Consider the following 17151-nt stretch of genomic DNA (forward strand, 5'->3'; position numbering starts at 1 on the left):
TTCTTCTCATTCAGGTCTGAAAGCAACGTTTTAATATTCTAGATAACAATCAAAGAAATCAACTTTGTGTTAAACACAGCATCAAAGGTCATTGGAAGGATGGAATTATAGAGTACGTGAAGCATCAGCACAGGTTGTCAAGGAGAAATCACATTTGACAAATATATTAGAATGCTTTGAGGAGGTAATGAGCAAGTGAGACGAAGTCAAGCCTGTGGAGGTGACCGGCTTGAATTTCCATAGACATATGTCAAGGTGCAGTATGGCAAACTGCTAAATAAGAGGCCATGGATTGAGGTTTGGATGACTGGCAGAAGGCAGGCAGTTCGGTAAAGAGGTCTCTTCCAGGATGGCAGCCCGTGACTAGTGGAGTTCAAATGAGTCAGGGTTTGCACCACAGCTATTCACATTATGTATGAATGATCCATTCAAAGGAACTGAGGGTGTTATCGCTCCATTTGAAGAAGACACAATGATAGGTGGAAGGCCAGATCTTATTGATGAAGCGGGCATGCTGCAGAATGACTTGAACGGATTGAGTGCTTCGAAAAACGTTGTAGTTGCCATACTTTGTGGAAAATATGAGGTCATATGTGTGGTGGAAAGAGTAGAGGCATAGACAATTTTCTGAAAGCAGAAAGAATTCCAAGTTCAATTTTCTCTTATGTTTAGCATGCAGTTTCAGTTGGTGTTTAGGAAGGCAAATAAAATGTCGGCGTTCAGTTCAAGCAAATTAAAAAGCACGGGCAGAGGTTTAGGCCTCAGTCAATAGGAGGCTCTGGACCATTGCATTTGGAACATTGAGAGTAGGTTTTGGCCCCATATCTAAGAGATGGTATGTTTTGCGTGGTTGATAGGAGGTTTATAATGGCTGACTCAGTGGTGAGTAGTAACGTCTTGCAGCCTCTGCGATGTTTGTTCAATATCTACTTTGGACGAATGTGAATTTGGAGTTGGCACATCCTGTCCATTCCAGCCTGCGTTTCCTCCCCAGACTAAAGATGTATGGCTGGGGACGTTCTTTCGTCATGGGAAATTCAGAGTTACAGGAATTGGGTAGATGTGTGAGTTGGGTGCGATTCCCATCGCATGATTCGTGGGGGTTTCTTGGTCCAAATGTCCGGTTTGCACATTTTAGGTATTCCATTACAACAACGTTGATCGCAGGGATTTAGGCCTTGTCATAAGGTTTTTTTTAACGGAGGTGACACCTTCTTTATAAACACATGGTTTCAAGTGAACGTCTTGATCGATATAAGGAGTGGAGGGACATATTTGAGGAGGACATCATAAAGGTCAATGGAGAATATTAACTAGCCTCAGATAATAAAGTTTAGTATAATCTAAAGAGATTCTGCAAGTACATTAAGAAATTGAGACCAAATAGGCCCACTTTAAGATGAAAAGGCACACCTATGTCTTAATCCTCAGCAGATGGAGAAACATATAATGTTCATTTCGCGTCAGTTTACACTGTGGAGAACGAAATGGCGGGTACACCTAAATACTGATGTTTTGAAAGTAGTTCACATTGAAAAGGGGAAGTGCTGGAGGACCTGGAAAATATAAAGTTGGATATTTCTCTGGGATCTGATCTCCTGTATCCCGGAAACTTGTGGGAAGTTAGGGAATGAAACTGTTGCGCCCTTCATAGAAATATTTTTATCATCTATTATTACGAGTGAGGCGCTGAATGACTGGGGGATGGCTAATGTTGTGCCTTGGTTTAGAAAGGAATTCATGGAGAAGTTTGGGATCGATAGACCTGTGTGTCTGGTTATGGTCGTGGGTAAGTTGTTGAATGCAATTCGAAACGATAGGATTTATTTGAATTTTTAGATACAAGGAATGAATCGGGATAATCAGCATGGTTTTGCACAAAATTGATTGAGTTTTTTGAAGGCGTAACCAAGAAGATCAATGAGGACATAATGGTAGAGTTTGCACACTTGGGCTTTAATAAAAGCTTTTACACTGTTCCACATGGTTGACTAATTCATAAAGTTAAATCGCATAAGTTAAATGTAAGGATTCCAATTCGATATAAAATTAGTTCGATAGCAGGATGCTGAGAATGGTGGTGGAAGGTAGTTTTCAGACTGGAGGACTGTTACCAATGGTATCCCATTGGCTGAGCGCACATTCATTTTATTTTTCATTTAAATAAATGATGTATTTGGGAAGATAGAAAGCATGGTAAGTAAGTTTGCAAAATTGGTAGTAGAATGGATAATAATAAGGTTCTGGAAGGTTGTGAAGCGATTTTCTCGTCAGGTCAGTTTTTCTCTGGCCTCGAGTTTAAAAAGCGTGTGGGGGAGGAGTTGTGAAGGGCCATTCGTCCATTGAGAAGCGTACGTTATCAGGCATCCATCTATTCTCGTCCCAGTTTGCAGCAATGAGATTGTCTATGTGATCTGAAATGACATAACAATGGTACTGAACGTTGACCTGGTCACACTGTTGTAACCCCTTTCAGGAACGTATTCTCATGTTCAAATACAGAGGTAGTCACGCAGGCACATTCCCCGATAGTGACAGAGTCCTCAGGATTATACTCATTCCATGTGCATAATGTCTACAAGTATCTCCGGAGAAAGGCGGATTTAAGTGGAATAGAACATAGAACATAGAACAATACAGCACAGAACAGGCCCTTCGGCCCACGATGTTGTGCCGAACATTTGTCCTAGCTTAAGCACCCATCCATGTACCTATCCAATTGCCACTTAAAGGTCACCAAAGATTCTGACTCTAGCACTCCCACAGGCAGTGCATTCCATGCACCCACCACTCTCTGGGTAAAGAACCCACCCTGACATCTCCCCATACCTTCCATCCTTCACCTTAAATTTATGTCCCCTTGTAACACTCTGTTGTACCCGGGGGAAAAGTTTCTGACTGTCTACTCTATCTATTCATCTGATCATCTTATGAACCTCTATCAAGTCACCCCTCATCCTTCGCCGTTCCAACGAGAAAAGGCCTAGCACTCTCAACCTATCCTCGTACGACCTATTCTCTATTCCAGGCAACATCCTGGTAAATTTTTTCTGCACCTTCTCCAAAGCTTCCACATCTTTCCTAAAGTGAGGCGACCAGAACTGCACACAGTACTCCAAATGTGGCCGAACCTAAGCCCTGTACAGTTGCAACATCACTTCACGACTCTTGAATTCAATCCCTCTGCTAATGAACGCTAATACACCATAGGCCTTCTTACAAGCTCTATCCACCTGAGTGGCAAGGCACTTCGCCGGAAAATGTGCACCGTTGCTGTGAGCCGCGATAGTAAATGGATACTGAGCTGAAATGGTCCCAAACGCTTCTCATGTGAAACTTTCAATAACACAAATCCCACCACAACAAGCCCTCTGGCTCCTGGGACCTGACAGGTTAGCGCCCAGCAGACATTCCTCCCGAAAAACAACGGACACACGGCAAAATCTAAACACTTTCATGCCTCGTCTTGTTCTTTTTCTGTCGCTGTCACACCTCTAGCTTCCTATGAATGTCTAGTCCCAATGTCAATGAGCTGTTTGATACAAACACAGGCACATCGAGAAAGTAATCTTTATTTCAAAAGCTGAGCCAGGGAATGTGAGCTTCAAGGGCTTGCTCTCTGCTGGGTAACGAAACATCACGGTCTCGTTGTCCTCATTATCATATAGACTGATTTCACAAATATGCAACGCAACAGTTATTACCAATTGAAATGTCCCAATGAATACCATGACTGACAGAAAGATCAGTGGAGAGTAGTTTCGACCCCTTCCTCGCCGAGGGACATTTTGTAAAGAATGTCCTGTTACTTGACAAAATGACCTCCTCGAAGCTGGCCATGGAAGTGTCTAGTACAATAATATCCTTTGGCCCATATGTGTGCACCAGTCCAACACAATCCCCTGAACTGTTCTTATCTCATTTGGCGTCAATTGGTTGAGAGGGGCAAATGTATTCAGTCATGGAAGTGTACAACTAAATGGGTCTTACCTGCTCTGGAGTTTTCTGCCTTTTCCATCCTGACAGGCAGTTAGTTGCAGATTCCCAACGTTCCTTATTTGAGTTTTACGCATTTCACTTAATCCTGCGATTTGAACTTCAAATAAGAAAGCAGAGAACAAGCATTCTTCAAGTTCACACGCGGCTTTCAATCACAGTCAACAAAATGCGAAACTGAATGAGGAATCCACATTGCATTTAACGCCCATCGCCTAAACTACATGGCCACATCTGCAGAAGCGTGCTACTAAACTGGTTTCAAGTACTCCCTCCCTGTGGAGCTGAGGGACAGGCAATCATTGTTCGGTTTGTTTGAATTCAATCACCACAGTTTCGACAGGGTGAAATGTCAGGACATGTTTGGTCTGTGTAATCATTCTCGATGGTTGAAATGGTCATTCAGTTAAAAAGAAAAGTAGGGATTGCAGGAGAAAATAAACAGATCTGGCAGCATCTGGGGAGAGACAAATAGAGACAACGAATCAGAACTTCTTCAGGAGTTTCTCCGAACTCTGTTTTCTCCTACAGGTACTGGCAAACCTGCCGAGTTCCTTCATCAGTTTCTGTTTTTGTTTTAGATTCCGAGTGTCCACAACAAGCCAGTCAACAATACAGTAACGCATTTGTGGTTCCTCATTGGATTTGCTTTCCGTTTGGGTGCATATCCCTGACCCTATTAAAAACCCGAAAGTGCACAGCAAAGGAGTCGGATGGATAAGAACACCGGCCGCTCCATGCGTGTGTACACTTTCTCGGTTAACAGCCAAACGAGAGGACTAATTGCTCCACAGAGACTTGGTAGTCCCTTGTAGCAGGCCCCTTGTAGGGTCTCCTAAAGCAGACTGTCAGTGAATTCAAGCTTTCGCCTGCTCTTCGCAGAATGAAAAGTGCCCTCAATTGGTTAAAGTTTCCAAAATGAATCCTGGAGCATTCATTGTGGACAATAGGAACAGTCTGATCTCATGCTTTGCAAACACATACATGTCACCGGGAAACAGCTCTCCTAAAACGGGGAAATTCTCCCTTTGAGCCTTCTGAGGAACATTTTCCTGACCTTGGTAAAAACCCAAAACTGTGCGGACAAAAAAAAAAGATGGTGTGAGAACAGCTCTCGCTCTGTTCCTGGTTCGTAGGAGAACAGCAACCTGTCAGTGAAGAGTCGAACGCACTGACTAACATCGTCACAGAGACTAATGAGCCAACGGCTTCAATGACCCCCGATTGCAAGCTGCAGCTTGCCCCTCCCATATTGACAATAATTCTTAATTAGCATTTTTCCGAAATAAATCCAGGGAAATTCACGGTGAAGACATGGGAATAGTCTGATCCCACCCTCTATAGACGCACCCATGACACCGGAATCAGTTTTTCTCCAACCGGGATTGTCTCACTTGCAGCCTTTCAGTGTCCTATCTGTTCCTGCGTTTTCGAATTGCCCTGGAGCTGAGATGAGATTTGACATCCTGACGTATAGGGTCGAGAAGCCTTCACTATCATCGACCATTTCATGTCCGGAGAACATCAGAGTCAAAGTATCTGCCTCCGAAAGAAAGGAAAGATTTCTAAACTGTCTCTGTCCAGTCGGACATTTCACCCTTCATTTTCCACTGAATCCGCGGCCCAAGGAATATCTAAAGATTCAGAAAGCTCGAGTCTGGTATTTCTGCTTTGCTTGTTGACAGTTTTCCCACTTGACAATTGGCAACATTTTCCCAGAATCTTTTCACAATCCTCTGCTTTGCACCATGTACAGAGATTCACGACCCTGGGAATGTTTTATTTGGAGCAAAGAAGATTAATGGGAAATTTCTTGGGGACGTTTATAATGATGTCGGCGAAAGAGCTGTGGATGGGCGGATTAATGGTCAGGAGGAACTGCTGCCTCTGACCAGGGTAATTGACCAGAGAACGAGGAGTGAAGGCGTTTAATGGAAAAAGACGACTTGTTTCAAATAAACTCAGTGAAACCTACATATATCCCATGCTTTTTTTTATCTTCTGTGGATAGAGAAACAGGTCCGTTTTGAGTCAGGTCCGTTTCTTGTTCAGAACGTAAGTTTCCTGCATGTCAAAAAATGAGTAGACCTGAGAACATATCGAGTTGTTTCGGCGGGTTTTCTGGAGTTGCAGCGATAACTCTTCCAACAAGAAAACATTTAAAATCAACTGTGAGGGAAACATGCTCGGTATTGATGAAAGATAGAATGAATATGAAGGATCCCTTTTCATGAGCAGAGAGATTAATAACACGGCAATGTTCGAGGAATAAAGATGCACTTCTATCGCGCTTTTCAGCTCCACTTTAATCACAGGCACTGAAGTACCTGTGAAGCAGATATGTCATTGTCAATAATAATGTGCTAATCAAGGCAGTTTGTTCAAACAGAGGTCAAAAAAGAAAACTCAGAACTGGCACTGGAAACGCCAGTGAGATTATGTTTTACTTTAAAAGTTTGTCCTGCTCTTGTTTATATCCAGAATTGTGCAGGACCAGTGATCCCAATCTCAGGGGAAGGCGTTACCCTCTTAAGAAACAAATGAGGAGAATGTTCTCACATTCAGTGGGTAGCAAGTATGTAGAAGTATTTACAGCCAAGGCCTGTCAAGACTGGTATGTTCAAGGCTTCAATTATCTCTCTGTTAATAGCATGGAGCAAGTGGCAGTGTGAAATGTGTCCAAATTTGCTGACAATTCACACTCGTGGGAGCGCATGTTATGATAACATCATGGCAATATGCCTAGGCATATAGATAGGTTGGGTGAGTGGGGACAAACTATTCAGGTGCAGTTTCATGTCCGGATTATGAGGTCATGCACTTTGGACGGAAGAGTCTATTACTATTAAAATCGAGAGAAAGTAGAAGAAACATGTGACGCAGAAGAATATTATACACGACACAAAGTTTAGTATCATATTCTTTCCCTGACAAAAAGCATGGCTTCCTTTCCGAATGCTGACAATGAAAAATATTGTTTCCCAGGAAAGAAAAATAACTGAAACTAATAGCCTAATCGAAAACTTAGAAAAGACTTGGATCGTTCCAATGGACGACGTTGATGTTTATGGCTCGCTAACATTTGTTTACAATGGTGCTGGGAGTGGGAGCTAGGAACCGGGGGAGTGGAAGTCAGGTTACCCATGATTACTATCATCCTTCATCTGTCTACGTCATTTTGTACGGTTTATTTCGCATTTTGGTTCCTGTGAGTGCCCTTGTAAACTGTACCCGCTGGTGACTTATTTCTTTGGTTGTTCTTCATCACGACCCGAAAGAATTCAAAATTATTTTCTCCTTGATTTCAGTGATCTCTAATCAAATGTCACCAGAACCTCGATATTTTCCACGCCTGTTAGCCTTCTTGCAATATCAGTTGATCCGTCTTTGTGTTATTGTTGCACAAATCAAGAACAAATCAAACAGCACCAATAGCATCTCGGTTCTAAATGCAGATAACTGCAGCCGCTCTCCAGTGTACTGCAAACTGTGCGATCACAGAAGCACACATTGAGCAGCCAGGGAACTCAAAACAACATAAACACTCTTTTGGGTTACGTACCTGGTTGTATATCTCAATCAGCAAACGAATTTTACATTGGTGATCTCAACAGTTCCCTCACACAAGGAACTAAATATTGCTGCAGACGGAGGAGAAAGTGAGGACAGTAGATACTGGAGGTCAGAATCGAGAGTGTGGTGCTGGAAAACACAGAAGGTCAGGCAGCATCCGAGGAGCATGATAATCGACGTTTTGGCCGAATGCCTGATGAAGTACTCATGTCAGAAACGTCCATTCCCCTGCTTCTTGGATGCTGCCGAACCTGCTGTACTTTTTCAGCAACGCACTCTCCATTGCTCAGACTGTCACACAACCGAACCTCGAGCCACGGAATCAGCGACACTCAGTGTCATGAGTCAACCTACTGAGGACACCTGTCAGTAGTGTTTTGCGTCAAGTTGATCTTCATGAATGCGTATCGTGAGTTGTCTGTCCTTTATAATGTTTCCTGCAGTCACTACGTACAACATTGTTTGTCCAAATGTGTACTGCAGATGATGGGTATTGGGCCATTTTTTGGTGAAATGTTGTCAAACGTGGCTTTCGGTTTATGATTTCTCCTAAATCCGAATGGTCAGAGGTGTCTGCCTGTACGTGCTGAGACATTTTTTACCTATAATGTAGAGTGATTGGTGTGTTGGGTCATGGCATGTCCTCCTCGCGTTGATCTTGGCAAGGGATCTGCGACAATATCGAATGTTGCAAAGTATTTCTGGAGGATCCAGTAAACAACACAACCAGCTGTTCTGAGTAGCAATGAACAGCGATGACGAGGACAACAAATTCGACTGGATCAACGCAAAAATAATAGGACAAGCTAAATAAAGTGCAGCCAGAGAATTTCAAGACTGACGAGACTCATCCAATGACTCCATCAAAAAACAGTTGATTTGGACCCAACATACTGGGACATGCAAAGGACGACAAGAACCAGCAACTGAAAGCTGTGGGAAGGAAATCAAACCAATTCGAAACGCTTCAGGATAGCAGCGCTTCACACGAGTTTCATCTGCCTTGAGGATATCACCGAGAAACTGGAGGAAACGGCCGCCAATCAACTTCCCAAAACCACCAAACATCCGCACACCATCTGCACCCTTCACTGGAACTGCAGATCTTAACACAAGCCTTGAAACCCTGAAACAGTCAGAGCCGCCCCAGCGGGATAATGAACCCTGGCCTCCCACGTGACAACTGAGGTTACCAAACGCCACATGGTGGATGTCAGAGCTAACTGAGCCTGCAAGCTACTTGCGCATGTTCTTGTCAATAACACCTGCTTGATTATCCTCATCCCATTTTCCATCATTTAACATTGTATGCCTTAAGCATTACGAATTCACAGTTAAATATCTCTAAAAATTGTGAGAATTTCTGCCGCACTGACATATACAAACAGTGATGTCCAGATTCCAACCACTCCCCAGCTGATAAAGTTTTCTATGTACAGCTACTCGAACATTTATGACCCTTATCTTAAATCTATGGTTACCGTTTGATTGATCCCTCCATCACAGGGAAAGTTTTCGTTAAGTGTATCCAATCCATTCCACTCATTATTTCCTACATCTCAATACTGTCTCCTCTCAACCTCTACAGCTCTTAGAAAAACAAGGCCAGTCTAAATGAACTCTAACATAGCTGAAGTTCTTCAATCCAGACAATATATTGGCAAATCACTTCTGCACCGTTTCCACAGCTGTCATATCGCATCGTTTATGTGAAATGCAGCATTGTACATAATACTCTAGTGAGAGACGAATAAAGACTTGAAATAAATGTGGGGAATTCACAAACATTGGTCTTTTCCAATAAAGTCTCTTTCCCTCGAAATTGTTCTGTATCCTTCCATGGACCCAGTGCTCCAATGAACTCTGGTCCATGCAAATCAAACACTGTACATGAGGATTGATAACCAACCACATTATCTGATTGCATAAAGTGGCTTAAATGTCCTCATGGTGGTATTCGGGCATGTTCACCTAACAAGAGTGACAGCTGAAACACTAACCGACCGGTGTCAATGTGAAAGTGAATGTTAATTTGTGCAATGCCCCAGAGACATGGGAGGAGGGATGGAAAGGAAGAATAGTGATTGTGAAAGGGAGAAAATTCTCCGAGATTCGATGCAGATAAAGTTTGAAGCAAATAAATCATCACCTTAGAGAGTACTTTCACATTAAAATTGATTGTTTCCTTTCTGCGTTTGTTTTGCAAGGGTTATGTGAAGTAACATGGAACAAATGCGCATTACTGATACTCGGATTTGAATGGAGGTTGCTTCGGCCACAATACAGAGGATGAGCCACTAAACGATCACATGAGAAACCCAACAGTAAAAGCAATAAATGCACTGGCTGAGATTGGCGAGGAACAGCACCACATGCACAAGAGGACAACGAACTGAGATTGGAATGAATCGTCATCTTCGATGCCCTCATTGGCTGTGGGGATTCCATCATTGAGAATGTTGAAGACTGAGTTCAATAGATTTCTAGCAAAGATTAAATGTACAGGCGCTGGTACACAAATTATTGAAATGTAAGTCTGAAAAACAACGAAGTTTCACATCGTTACTTTATCAGTACAGAGGGACCACATAGTAATAACTGTTGAACACTCACATCACACCGGTTCCCAGGTCTGGAATCAGAGAAATTTAGTGGTGCAGTGGCGAAGATCTGATCGGAAATTGGGAGTGGATTGAAGACGTGGATCTCTACGACATCTGCCATTGACAAAGTCCGTGAGCATGCATTTCTTCTATGAACGCAGAGAGGCGCGTGAAACGCCCAGGCTGGGAGCTCCAAACTCGGCTGGAGCAACTTCTGTTGACATGGAATAGGGAGCATTGGGAGAAGAGGCTGGGAGTTCTAACCTCATCTGGATACAGTTCAATTGACATGGCGCAGGAAACATTGGGTTGATGGAAAGTACCCTGAGCCATTTCAATCTGAACTGAAATAGTTTTCGGCAGCATACATTTTTGTGGATTGAGGGAGGATCTTCCCCAGGGAATTGTCACAATTTTAAATAAACATTTTGCAAAGACTCAGCTCGTGTGGGAGTATCTGTGCATATTGAAATGGACTAAATATCATTGCACTCTGATATTTCTCATATTCTGACACTGCAGTCGGTTAATTTTCTGGAAGGATATGTTGAACAAATCACACCTGAATCGTTTTTGATCTCTGTAGAACAACTTCAACTTCTCCACCCTGAACTTAGATATAATATTCCGCATTTCTTTGACTGTTCTGATAAATCTCCTTTTCGATTTCTCCACAGACATTCACAGTCTTTGTCGAGATCACCTGTTTGCGGAAACCCAAATGCTGTGTATTCATGTGGGCGATGTCATCACAAACAGGCAATTGCTCAGTAACATCACCCTGATTCCCGGGCATTTCCTCAAGTGTGAACGTTTGCTTTGACCACAGTGCTTCTGATTTCGTTCGAGCTGCCGGGTCCAACATTTGATTAGCAAGAGGAAATCAAATAAATTACTTCAGTAGTTTTTACTGATAATCTACTGTTACAATCTGACACAATCTTTTGTACTGTCAATCTTGATATCATCTGCAAACTCACTGACCATGTTTTATACATTTTTATCTAAATCATTTGTATGAATGAAAAACGAAAGTGGGCTCAGTATTGAACCCTGTGGAACACAGCTGGTAACAGTCCTCCAGTCAGAACACTACCTTCCACCACCGTTCATGCCTTCTACCATTAAATTAATTTTATATCTAATTGTAAAGCTTACGTTGAATTCTATGTTAAAAATTAATCAACCTTGTGGAACCTTTTAAAAGGATTTATTAAATTCCAACTGAACAGTACTTACCACTTAGTCATCATCAATTGTCTTGGTTACGTCCTCAAATGTTTGTGGGACAGAAACTCCCTCGCACAAAACCAAACTGATTAGCCCTATTCATTACTCGTCTCTCAAAATACATATAAATCCAATTGCTCAGAATTGCTTCCAACAACTTACCCACGACCTTAGCAAGCGTCACAGGTATATCATTTTCAGTTTTCTCCATTCATCCCTTCCTCAACAAAACTACACTGTATTTATTGGGCACATCACTCGCAGTAATAGGTGATGCAAATATTTCTACCAAGGGCCCAACAGTTTATTTCCATGTTTTCCCACAAAGCCCTTGCTGCACGAGATCAGATCCCAGAGAAATATCCAACTTTATATTTTCCAAGTCTTCCGGAACTTCCTCTTTTCAATGTGAACTACTTTCAAAACATAAATGTTTGTCGCCTCCATTTCGTTCACTCATGTGAAATGAACATTTAGTGTCTCTCCCATCTGCTGAGGTACAAGACAAATGTTAGCTCTTGTATCTTCCTGGGATCCTATTTGGTCTCGAGCACTGAATGTACTTATAAAATATCTTTACTTTATCCTTACATTTATGTGCTAAGGCTATCTAATATGCTCGCTTTGCCTTCATGATTTCCTTTGAAGAATGCCCCTCCACTCCTCATATTGTTCATGAGATTGACTTGAGATCGCATGTTTACATGGAAACTGTGTTTTTTTAAAAAAAATAAATTCTTAGACGACAAGTCCTTCATCCCTGCGATCATCGTTGTTCTAATAGAATCCTGACAATGTGCGAAAAGGCAAATCAGCCCAAGAAGAACCCATGAAACATTCGAAGATCATTGCACATAAGCTCACACCTCTACCCGATTCCTGTAACTCTGCATTTCCCACGGCCAAATGACGTCAACAACGTATTTCCCTTCTGTGGAGAAAACTCACGTAGACACGAAAAGAAGGTGCAAACTGCAGATAGTCGCCCGATGAAGAAATTGAACCAGCGTTGCTGAGGCTGGAAGACAGCAGTGCTTCCACTGTGTCAGCCATTGTAATCCTCCTATCCACCACTCATAATATATCTCCCTTAGACATGAGGGCAAAAGCTATTCCAGATAATCCAAATGCGTCTGACACGAGCCTCTTCTCGCGTCAGTTGCAAACTTCTGCAGTTGGTTCTTAACTCGCTTGAATGAATGCCAACATTGCACTTACCCTCCTAACGGCCAACAGAACCTGCATGTTAAACATAAGAGAAACCTCAGCTAGATCTCTCAAGTGCCTTTAACCGAGGGATCTCTGAAGCCTTTCCCCATCACAAAATGGTCTATGCTTCTAATCATGCCATTACTTTATGACCTCCCTTTTCCACACAGTGTTCTAACTGCAACAATTCTTTATCCATGCATTCATTAAGTCCATGTCATTCTGCAGCCTGCCCACTTCCTCAAAACCATCTGTCCTTCCACCTGTTGTTGTGTATTCTGCTAAATATCAACAAAACTCTCAGGTCCTTTGACCCGATCATTCACGCATAACGGGAATAGTTGTGGTGCCAAAACTGACTCTTGTTGAACGCCAAACGTCACGCGCTGCCATCCTGGAAAAGACCCTTTCACCGAACTGTTTTCAGCCAGTCAGCCAAAACTCAAGCCATGCCAGTACTTTGCCCTTGACACCATAGACCCTTATTTCGCAGCTTCCGATACTGCACCTTGACAAATGCCAGCTGCGAATTCAAGCTGATCACATTCATAGAATATACTGTTTCTCACTTGCTTATTACCTCCTCACAGAATTCTATTACATTTGTCCTTGAGAACCTGTGTTGATGCTTCAAGTACTACGGAACCCCATCCTTATATTGACCTCTCATACGCTATTGAATACAAAATTGATTTGTTTGACATTTATCTAAAATTTTAAAACTTTGCTTTCTGTCCTGAATGTCACGAACAACAAAGTCCAATTGCAGTTGAACTCTGCGCTCTGACCTCTCTCAGCAGGCTCGATGAGTGAATTCCTTCCCCCAGTGGATCTCCCTGCGGTTTCAGCAGGGTCAATGAGTGAGCTAATCTCAAATGAAGCATGAAAATACATTCCGCCCACTGCAAACTCGCTGGTGTACTGAGAGTTGAGATGATCGCCCGAACCGAGTCCCACAGTGAAAACAATTGAAGTGTCTCTCAACTTGTGAAAATGTCGATGGAACAGCAGTCCTGCAGGGACTGGAGAGCACATCCCACACACCGGATATTTGATAGTCTCTCCACAATGTGAAGACGTTCATGATTAAACGATCCGAAGGAACTTGTATAGTGATTACCACAATCTCAGCATTTGAAGGGTCTCTTCTTTGTGAATACGCTGATGCCATGTCAGTCCCCAGGAACATTTGCAGCACTCGTCACGGCCTGGGCGTTGAAAAGACCAGTTAGTAATGTTGATGGGACTTCACGTCGATCGGACATTTGCAGCACGTCCCACAGTTGTGGAATTGAAGATGTCTGTCCTCTGGGTGAGCACGTGGATCGGACGCCAGGCCCCCAGAAGTTCTAAAGGACTTTCATTCGTGTGAGCACATTTCCCATGCATCAACTACACAGAGGTATGATAATATTTTCGAAAGTCTGGACAGATGAAAGGTTTCTCATGGGTATGAGCATGGTGTTAGATAATCCAATCACAGGACGTGTCATCGCAATTTCCGCAATCCAGACATTGAAATGATTTCTCGTCATTGTGATCGAGCAGGTGTCGCAGTGGGTCAGAGAAGGAGTGTATCCCTTCCCACACATTGAGCTTGTTCCTGATGTCATTGCTTTCATGGGGTTTCAGCTCAGATGGAGAAATGAATCATCACTTGTCTACAGTCTCACTTAAATATGACTACAATTGTAGTTTGTGAGCTGTGGTGGGCGCAGAAGCCTTGTCCACACACACAAGTGAAGGATTCTCTCCCACCGTAACCGGAGCGTTTTCCTTCCATGTTCAAACTCTGATCAAGTTCTATTTCGGATAAAATGCGCGACTTCATCTTTCATGGTGGAGTGATTGTTTATTAAAACTTCCCCTTCTAATATGCTGTGAAACTGATGTTATAATTTTTTTTAAATCAAGAGAATGAGAAAGAGTCTCTCACAGACTGTGGATTGTGCCTGAAGTTAGGATTGCAGTTTAGGGATTTAGGAACCAACAATTTGACAGGAAATTTGCAAGAATCTTTCAGACACACAGCCTCCACTTCTGAGAAGGAGCAGGTCAACAGATGGATGTGATCACCATCAAATCCCTGTTCGCTCGAGGTCAAACACTGTCCGGACTTCTCTGATATCATGTCCTGTTGGAGCAGACATTTCCTACAATTGAATCGTGCAAAAGTGAGGCCTCTATCTTCAGTCCCCAACACAAATCTACTGCCTCGCCACTGAGTAGAGATTGTGGACTTGGAAAGGCACAGCAGGGCAGGTAGCACCTGAGAAGCAAGAGAATCGACGTTTCAGACAAGAGCTCTTAATTTGGAATGAGGTTTGTGAACCGAGGCGGTACAGAGACAAATCGGAGAAGGCAAGGTATCTGAGAGTGTGATAGGTGGGTTGAGGTGTGGGTAATGTAAGATTGGTAAGATAACGAGTTTTTTTAATTCTTTGTTTTTTCAATAGTCTCTTTGGGAATTTAGAATCGTGGGAATGGAGGTAAGGGCATTTGAATGTTCCTCCTGCCGAATGTGGGAGTTAAGCATCATGACTACTGTCCCTGCTGACTACATCTGCGGGAAGTGCACCCAACTCCAGCTCCACGAAAACCGCGTTAGGGAATTAAAGCTAGAGCTGTATGAACTTTGGATCATTCAGGAGGCAAAGAGGGTTATTGAGGGGAGTTACAGGGAGGTAGTCACTCCTCAGGTACAAGTAAAAGGCAAAATGGTTACAGTCAGGTGACGGAAGTGGAACCGGCAGGCACTGCAGGGATCCCCTGTGGCCATTCCCCTCAACAATAAGTATACCGTTTTGAAAACTATTGTGGGGGACGACTTACCAGGGGAAAGCAGTGGGACACAGGGCTATGGCACAGTGTCTGTCCATGCTGGTTAGAAGGGAAGGGGGGAGAGGAGCAGAGCAGTAGTCATTGGGGGCTCCATAGTTAGGGGACAGATAGAAGGTTCTGTGGGGACGAAAGAGACTCACCGTTGGTGTGTTGCCTCCCAGGTGCCAGGATTCGTAATGTCTCTGATCGTGTTTTTGGGATCCTTAAGTGGGAACTGGAGCAGCCCCAGGTCATGGTCCATCGAGCACCACCGAGATAGGTAGGAAGGGAGATGGGGATTTAAGGCAGAAATTCAGGGAGCTAGGATGGAAGCTTAGAGCTAGGACGAACAGAGTTGTTGTCTCTGTTTGTTTGTCCGTGCCACGTGCTCGTAAGGCGAGGAATAGGGAGAGATTGGAATTCAACACGTGGCTACAGGGATGGTGCAGGCGGCAGGGTTTTGGATTCTTGGATAATTGGGGTTCTTCCTGGGGTAGGTGGGACCTGCACAAGCAGGATGGTCTTCGTCTGAACCAGAAGGGTACCAATATCCTGGGGGGGGGGGGGGGGGAGGGTGATATTCGCTAAGGCTTTTGGGGGTGGGTTTAAACTAATCCAGCAGGGGGGTGGGAACCAAAATTGTAGTTCGAGTGTAGAAAAGGTTGAGAGTATGGAGATCCGAAATCAAGTATCAGGGATGCAAGATGGCACCGGCAAGCAAGATGTAGGTTTGAAGTGTGTCTACTTCAACGCCAGGGGCATCCAGAATAAGTGGATGAACTTGCAGCATGGGTTGGTACCTGGGACGTCGATGTTGTGGCCATTTCGGAGGCATGGATAGAGCAGGCACAGGAATGGTTGTTGCAGGTCCCAGGATTTAGATGTTTCAGTAAGAACAGTGGGCGCCACGGTGGCACAGTGGTTAGCACTGCTGCCTCACAGCGCCAGACGACCCAGGTTCAATTCCCACCTTGGGCGACTGTCTGTGTGAAGTTTGCACAGTCTCCCCGTGCCTGCGTGGGTTTCCTCCGCGTGCTCCGGTTTCCTCCCACAGTCCAAAGTATGTGCAGGTGAGGTTAATTGGCCATGCTAAATTGCCCCTAGTGTTAGGTGTAGGGGAATGGGTCTGGGTGGGTTGCTCTTCGGAGGGTCGGTGTGCACTTGTTGGGGCAAAGGGCCTGTTTCCAAACCGTAAGTAATCTAATCTAATCTAAACAGAGAAGATGGTAAAGGAGGCATTCTTGGTCAAGGGATAGCATTGCAGTTGCAGAAAGGATGTTTGGGGACTCGTCAACTGGGGTAGTATGGGCTGAGGTTATAAACATGAAAGGAGAGGTCACCCTGTTGGGAGTTTTCTATAGGCCTCCGAATACTTCCAGAGATATTGGGGAAAGGATAGCAAAGATGATTCTCGATAGCAATGAGACAGGCAAGGTAGTTGTCATGGGGGACTTAAACTTTCCAAATATTGACTAGAAACACTATAGTACGAGTACTATAGATGGATCCGTTTTTGTCCAATATGTGCAGGAGGGCATCCTGACACAGTATGTAGACAGGCCAACACGGGGTGAAACCACATTAGATTTGGTACTGTGTAATGAGCCCGGCCAGGAGTTAGATTTGGAAATAGGTGAGCACTTTGGTGATAGCGATCACAATTCTGTTATGTTTACTTTAGTGATAGAAACGGACAGCTGCATACCACTGGGCAATATCT

General features: G+C 43.6%; 1 long non-coding RNA gene across 3 annotated transcripts in view; it reads right to left on the bottom strand.

Moving 5' to 3' along the window:
• The window catches only part of LOC148139494 (uncharacterized), a 1679690-nt gene that overhangs the window by 1246619 nt on the left and 415920 nt on the right, over positions 1–17151 (bottom strand). The window lies entirely within an intron of this gene.

Source organism: Chiloscyllium plagiosum, unplaced genomic scaffold, assembly GCF_037043375.1.
Source record: "Chiloscyllium plagiosum isolate Xiang-an unplaced genomic scaffold, Cpla_swu_hap1 HiC_scaffold_38, whole genome shotgun sequence".
Taxonomy (NCBI): domain Eukaryota; kingdom Metazoa; phylum Chordata; class Chondrichthyes; order Orectolobiformes; family Hemiscylliidae; genus Chiloscyllium; species Chiloscyllium plagiosum.